The 5,667-nt window shown below is 38.5% G+C and overlaps 1 non-coding gene across 1 annotated transcript; it reads right to left on the reverse strand.

Annotated features, from left to right (window-relative positions):
* Nucleotides 1-253: 253 nt before the first annotated feature.
* Nucleotides 254-334, reverse strand: LOC122745062. The gene has a single exon (XR_006355355.1). It is a non-coding gene; the product is annotated as a small nucleolar RNA SNORD113/SNORD114 family (small nucleolar RNA).
* Between the last annotated feature and the right edge of the window lie 5,333 nt (nt 335-5,667).

Raw genomic sequence — 5,667 nt, forward strand, 5'->3', positions numbered from 1 at the left:
AATAACCAAGTCATTCACAGCAGATCATCCTACACTATTACTTTTATATAGTAACACTTTGCATCAGTTCATGTAGGTCTTTCCAGGTATTTCTGATAGCATCCTGCTCATCATTTTTTAATAGTAAATTACATTTATATAGTACATTAAAGAACGATTTCCCTACAATAAAGCCATGAGGTTGATTATTGCAACAACAGTAAAAGATAACATTTATATAGTACCTTATACCTAACAAAGAATTTTCTTCACAATAGACATCAGAGTACCTTACATTTTGTCATCATCATCAATAAATCATCATCCATCAACCTCGACTGGCATCCATAATCAATCCTCCTCTTCATCAATCAATGCTCATCATCATTAATCAGTCATTATCATCAATCAAAACTAATCTTCACCCAATCATCATCAATCCATCCACCCATCCATCATCATCATCTTACTTTACTCTTGCCTTTGCTTCAAATTTTTTTTCACAGTTACTACTGTTAACATTTTCTCTACATTCTATTCCCTCCCCACGATATTTACTCTATTTTCTTTCACCCTATCCCTCCTCAAAAGTGTTTGGCTTCTGACTACCCCCTCACCAATTCTGCACTCCCTTCTTTTGTCCCTCCCTGTTTATCCCCTTCCTCTCCTATTTTCCTGGAGGGTTAGATAGATCATTCCACCCAATTGAATGTGTATGTTTTTCACATCTTGAGCCAACTCTGATGAGATTAAGGTCTTTGAGCCAATTCTGATGAATATAGGGCACATTCACTGCCCTACTCCTCTGACCATCTCTCCTCCCTACTCCATAAGCCCTTTCCTGCTTCTTTCATGTAAGATTTCACCCCATTCTAACACTCCCCTTTCCCCTCTCACAGTGCAATCTTCTCCCTACTCAATTTTACCCTGAAGATGTCATCATGGGGTAGCTAGATGACACAGTGACAAAGCACCCTCCCTGGACCCAGGAGGACCAAAGCCCAAACCCGGCCTCAGACATAAGACACTCACCCACTGCCTCTACTTAAACTGTACAACCTGGGACCCCCTGAACCTTGGGACATTGCAATGCCTCACTTTAAGAAGGAGTTAAGAGTCAAGTAAAAGACAAGTAAGACGAGCAAACAGAGAAAGATGTGGACCATAGAAAGTTTCTTTTGCCATGAGGAAGATCAAGGTGTACCCTCAGAAGGTGATAGCAACATCAGGATTCCTATATCTAAAGCTTCCAAGAAAAATATGAATTGGTCTCAGTCCATAGAAGCACTCAAAAAGGACTTTGAAGATAAAGTCAGAGTGGTAGAGGAAAAAATGGAAAGAGAAATGAGTGATGCAGGAAAGTCATAAAAAAAAGTCAACAGCTTGAAAACCCAAATGGAGAAACTCTCTGAAGAAAATAATTGCCTAATAATTAGCATTGAACAAATGGAAGCTAATGACTTTATGAGAAACCAAGACACAATAAAGCAAATCCAAATGAATTTTTAAAATAGAGGGCAATGTGAAATTTTTCCTTGGAAGAACAGCTGACCTGGAAAATAGATCCAGGAGAGATCATTTGAAAAGTATTGGACTACCTGAAAACCATGTTCAAGGAAAGAGCTTAGACACCATCTTCCAAGAAATTGTCAGGGAAAAATGCCCTAATATTCTAGAACCAGAAGGTAAAATAGAAATTGAAAGAATCTACTGATCACATACTGAAAGAGATCCCAAAAGGAAAACTTCTGGGAATATTATAGCCAAATTCCAGAACTCCCAGGTCAGGGAGAAAATATTGCAAGCAGCCAGAAAGAAACAATTCAAAGACTGTGTAGCTACAGTAAGGATAGCACAAGATCTAGTCACTTCTACATTAAAGGATCAGAGAGCATGGAATAAAATATTCCAGAGGGGAGAAGAATTGGGAATATAACCCAGAATCACCTACCCAGTAATACTGAGTATAATCTTTCAGGGAGAAAAATGGGACTTCATTGATAAAGAGAACTTTCAGGCATTTGTGATGAAGCTACCTGAACTGAATAAAAAATTTGACTTTCAAATACAAGACCCTAGAAAAGCATAAAAAGGTAAACAGGAAAAAGAAAACATGAGGGATGTTAAAAGTTTAAACTGTTTACATTCCTACATGGGAATATGATACTTGTAACTCATAAGAACTTTCTCAGTATTAGGGCAGATGATAGGACTAAATTTAGACAGAGAACACATGTGAGAATTGATTATGAAGGGATGGTATCTGTAAAGCATTTATTTTTTTATCATTTTATTTTTTTTTGGTGGGGCAGTTAGGGTTTGGTGTCATGCCTGGGATCAAGCAGTGGGTGAGTTGTCTTATGTCTGAGGCCAGATTTGGGCTCAGGTCCTCCTAGGTACCTGGAGGGTAGTTTCTCCACTGTGTCACCTAGCTGCCCCATGATGACAACTTAAGGGTAAAATTGAGGTGTGAGAGGATAGCACTGGGGAAGGTGAAAGTGTAGAGGTAAAATGGGGTCAAATCCTACATGAAAGAAGTAGGAAAGGGGTTATGGAGTGGCGGGGAGAGATGGGGGAGGAGCACGGCAGTAAATGAGCCTTATACTCATCAGAATTGGCTCAAATACCTTAATCTCATCAGAGTTGGCCCCAGGAGGGAATAACATACCAAGTTTTCTGATCCTTTAATGTAGAAGCTGCTATATCTTGTGTTAGCCTGACTGTGTCTCAACAATACTTGATCATGGCTCTCATGTAGTCCAATAATTTTCAAATTAACTCTCCTGGATCTATTTCCTAGGTCAGTTGTTTTTACAAGGAGATATTTCACATTGCCTTCTATTTTTTCACTCTTTTGGTTTTGGTATATTTTGTCTTGATTTCTTATAAAGTCATTAGCATTCATTTGCTCAATTCTAATTTTTAAGCAATTATTTTCTTCAGAGAACTTCTGTACCTCCTTTTCCATTTGACCAATTTGGCTTTTCATGCTGCTGAATTTTTTTCATGACTTTCCTTCATCTCTCTCATTTCTCTTTCCATTTTTCTCCACCTCTCTTACTTTACATTTAAATTCCTTTTTGAGCACTTCTGTGTCCCAAGATCAATTCAATTTTCCTTAGATTTGGATGTAGAAGCTTTGACCTTGCCATCCTCCTCTGAGGGTGTATTTTGATCTTCTTTGTCACCATAGAAGCATTCTCCTCTGTTTGCTTATTTTCCTAGTCTATTTCTTGGCTTTTCACTCCTTCTTAAAGTGGACCACTGCTTCTAGAATGCATTGTCCCAAGCTTCAGGGGGTCCTCAACTGTAAAATGGGGAAAATAACAGCAGCGTTACTACCTGACAAGGTTATTGTGAGAATCAAATGAGATATTTGTAAAGCACTTGGCAAAGAATATGATATATATTAGGTGTTATGTACCTGGTTATTCATTTATTGTTTAAGGAAGCAATAATGTTACCTGAGAATAACAAGGAAGGGGAGAATCAGGTGGATATGTACCTAGAGGCAGTTGAGTGGTACAGTGGACAAAGTATTAGTCTGGGAATCAGAAACACCTGAATTTGAATCCTGCTTTGGACTGGCTTTGTTAGCCTTGGTGAGTAACTCAACCATATCTCAGATCCAGTTTGCTCATCTGTTAAATGGAACTAATAATAGCCCTTCCCTAATAGGGTTGTTGTGAGGATCGAATGAGAAAACACACATAAAGCGTTTTATAAATCTTAAAGTATGATATAGATACTAGCTATAACAGCCTGGGGGAATCTGGGAATAAGAACACAGGGGTGGAATTTTAAAAGGATAATCTTCACCTCAACTCTGGGATAGCATAAGAAGTCTGTCTTAAAGGAGACATGAGGTGGGTCAGAAAGGTGTAGAGAGGACCAGCCAGAATTGTGTGGTAGAGTTTAAAACTTCGTGTATTTTAAAAAGAAGACCAGGATTCAAACCTTATATTTGATATTTATTATATTTTTGTCCTTGGCAAATCCCTTAACTTTTCTGGACCTCAGTATCCTGATATGTCAAGTAAGGGAGCTGAATTAGGAAGCCTACAAGACCTCTTCTAGCTTTTTCTTTATGGTCTTATGAATGCAATAAGAAATAAACATATAAACAGGCAAGGAAAAGCCCAAATCAAAGTAAGCAAGAGAGTACACTGCAGTAGAAACCCAACTTTAAATACCACTAGGCTATGTCAGAGTTGAGAAAAATGGGTGGTGACTCTGGCTCTTCACAACTAGGCTTATTACTACCTTTATTTGAATGTCATGTGGTGCTCCACTGATCAGAACTGGTAGGGAGCTGAAGGAGCATTAGCTTGAAAAACCAGGAAGGGTTTTACATGAGTTAAGAAACCAAGTAGGCCTTAGCATTATCCAGGGCTGCATAGGGAATAATTATTTGAATCCACAAAAAATATTTTAAGTGTTTCGAGGGGGCAGCTAGATGGAATAGTGGTTAAAGCACCGGCCCTGGATTCAGGAATACTTGAGTTCAAATCTGGCTTCAAACACCTGACACTTACTATCTGTGCGACACTGGGTAAGTCACTTAACCCTCATCGCCTTGCAAAAATAAAATAAAATACAGTGTTTTGACATGTCATCTGTGTTTGGAAATACTCTAACTTGTTGGGGTTGTATTTGCAGATCAATTAAAGGAAGAGGTGGAAGCTCCTTGTCAACCAAAAATGGTTTCTGATAAAGGCTATACTGCAGAAGAAATGAAACATTGGATTTGTTTGGCTTCCAGAAGTAGAGGGAATATGGAGTTTGTGGGAGAGTAGCTAGCTTTCTAATGTTGCCAGATGGTCATAGAAAGGGAAGAATGAGAAATCATGTTGCTTTTGAATTCTACCTCTGAACATATGAGCAATGTGGCAAGTGATATATTATTTAAATTTTCTAGGCTTCATTTGCTCTATTTGAAAAATGGATGAGATATTCTGTAACGGGAAGAGCAATGTATTTGAAGATAGGAGGTCAGGTTTGGAATCCCCATTGTGTCAAGAATTAACCATGCGATTTTGAGCAAACACTTAATACCCTTCAACCTCATTTTCTACCTCTATCAAATTGGGAAATAAAATAGATGATGCTTAAGTTCTGAAATCCTACTTACATGGCCATCTTCATCAGCTTCTTGTGAGGAAAGGACATTCAATAACATAGGAAGAGGAACTTTTATAATTTTATTAAAGGTTACACAAAGGCCAACTATTATCTCTGTCCAAAGCATTAAGGAAAGGACCTCTGACCAGAGAGGACAATGGCTCTAAGGAAAAAAAAAATGAGTCAGTGGCCCACTGAGAGCACTCCTGAGCTTCAGAAGTAACAGGCCTTCTGGAAAACAGTCTGCATAGTGAACACAGAAATACAAGTCTCAAACGATGGTGTTTTAATTACATGAAAATGTTACAGAAGAATGGATGGTCAGTGAATAGATTCCCAAGGGCAGCCAGAAAGCTCTGTGGTACTCATTGCTCTCAGAGACTCAGGAAGAGCAGCAAATGTATGCTGGGAAAAAAATCAGGCAACGACCTCTCCGCTTTTCATTGGGACAGTTTCTTCTGCAGGAACATTTTTGGTAGGCTAGTTTTCTATTTTGCCCTGTGAAGGAAGAAGATTGGGAGAGTTTGTCTGTCACCTTGGAATACTGCTATATTAATAAATACTTGT

The sequence above is a fragment of the Dromiciops gliroides genome, chromosome 2, assembly GCF_019393635.1.
Source record: "Dromiciops gliroides isolate mDroGli1 chromosome 2, mDroGli1.pri, whole genome shotgun sequence".
NCBI classification, from domain to species: domain Eukaryota; kingdom Metazoa; phylum Chordata; class Mammalia; order Microbiotheria; family Microbiotheriidae; genus Dromiciops; species Dromiciops gliroides.